The sequence below is a fragment of the Oxyura jamaicensis genome, chromosome 1 (genome assembly GCF_011077185.1).
Source record: "Oxyura jamaicensis isolate SHBP4307 breed ruddy duck chromosome 1, BPBGC_Ojam_1.0, whole genome shotgun sequence".
NCBI lineage: Eukaryota > Metazoa > Chordata > Aves > Anseriformes > Anatidae > Oxyura > Oxyura jamaicensis.
The window spans coordinates 175,933,737-175,935,818 of record NC_048893.1 but is presented as its reverse complement, the minus strand read 5'-3'; positions in this window follow the sequence as shown (position 1 = coordinate 175,935,818).

Below are 2,082 nucleotides of genomic sequence, written 5' to 3'. Positions count from 1 at the left end.
GAATCCCTAAAAAAATAATAATTTAAAAGTGAAATTAAAAAAAAAAAAGATGGAACTCACTTTACATGTAAGCAAATAAGTTCAGGTGAACTATTCTGTTCCATGGCTAAATTTTAAAGCACAATTTGTTTCCTGCCTCCAAAAAAAAACAAAACAAAAAAACAAAACAAAACAAAACAAAAACTTAATTTTATTTAAATTAGAGGATTTTGACATTAGAATTAGGGCAAAATTAGGATTTGTGCAAGGCTTCTTTATTCTTCCAAATTCTTCCTAGTAGCAAATGCTCCTCTGAATGGCACAGATTCCATCTTGCTTTTTAGAATCATCTTCATTTTTTCCATGAAGAGAAGCTGACAGGGTGATGGATGAAGTGTCACACGGTGTGACTTGTAGCTATAGAAACATATGAAAAAGCTGTGAAATGCAGTATGAGCCATTCCCCAGTGTACAAAAGAGAACATCAAAAATCTTATGGTGGTCCAGAGACACTTGTCACTGGAAAAGATTGAAGGTCTTAGGAAAACTCCACCTGACGCTGACAACTCGACTTGTCTGTGGCTGGTCTGAGGAACTCCAGTTTTGTAATTCCAGCTCTTTACCCTGAACAACTTGCTTATTTTCCTTTCCCTTCCCCATGTACTGTGAAAAGTAATGGTTATACATCACTCTGGGGAAAATATAACATGTCTTTAAAAGTAAATAATAAATTCTATTTCTATGTCATATTTCCTATTAAGAGTGCTGAATACTGCATAGACACATTGACTCAACAGCCATATCTGATATTGGACTGTTTGAATTAATCTAGTATTTTATTAGATTTACTAGATTTTTATTTGGCTGTTCGTTTGTTTTCAACGTGCAGGTTAGTAAGACCATGAAGAACTTGAAAAATAGCAACTTTAGGGTTGATAATAAAGACAGATACTTTAGGGATACTAAGTAGGCCCAGACTTGTTGATTCACCTTCATTTTGAATTCTTGCTTTATTTTTTGACATTGTTGATTAATAATAATGCTCATGTACATCTCTTGTGTATGACGCTCTATAGATCATCTTTAGAGCTGATATATCACTGATTTGTGTAGCATTTTAAGTGTGTCTGAACACCTACATATGGCGTACATACCCTATAATGTGTATGTAGTGCAATACTGTAACATTTCTGGTGGCAATACAATAACTTGCATTTACACAGAATACATGTTATGCTTCCTTCTTTAAGCTATTCATTTCTGTGTATTTTAGTACAGTATATATGAAAATCACTCAATGACTCAGGGTGGGTTTGGGCATGCCCAGCTGCCTAACCAGTCTTGCATCACATTTCCTAGACTAGCACAAAATCTTCAGTCCCTCTGACCTTAATAGAGAACAGTCCTCACATCAACAAACAGCAGCAGTGCTTTCGTTAAAATCAAAACACCAAAAAACCCCAATCCCAGAAAGCATTGAGCATTTCCTCACAGGAAGAAAAAAAGCGCTGATCTGTGTTATCTCAAAAGCTAGAAGCGTAATTAAAACATCCTCTACATAAGGACAGAGGATGAAAATGGGGCCACTGGGGGTCAGGCCAAAGTTTTACCAAACCCAGTGTTTTCTCCCCGGCACTGACAAAGTCTGTTCCCTGGCAGAGAATATAAGAAAAGAATGGGGTAAGTAAACATAAAACTTCCCTTAAACGTTGTCATAGCCTTCGAACATTTGTATCTCAGAGACTTCCTGAGTCTCTGTTGAGCAATCTCCGTTGATTGCTCTCCCATGGCTTCTTCATGAAAACTTTCAGCACTTGCAGAATCTTGTAACAGGAAGTTTTGTGGGCTGAATTGCACTTTGTGAGGAAAATATATTTTTGTTTGAATCGTTAGATCTAATTCTGTGAATTAAAAAATAATTTTTTACACACATCTTCAGACACAGATGATTATATCAATGTCATCTTGTTGCAGATGCTTATGCATTCAGCATGTGTTGCATGTCTTGGATCAACATTTTGCAAGAACACTTTCATTCACTCTTCTAGCATAACATGAAAGAAAGAAAGAAAGAAAGAAAGAAAGAAAGAAAGAAAGAAAGAA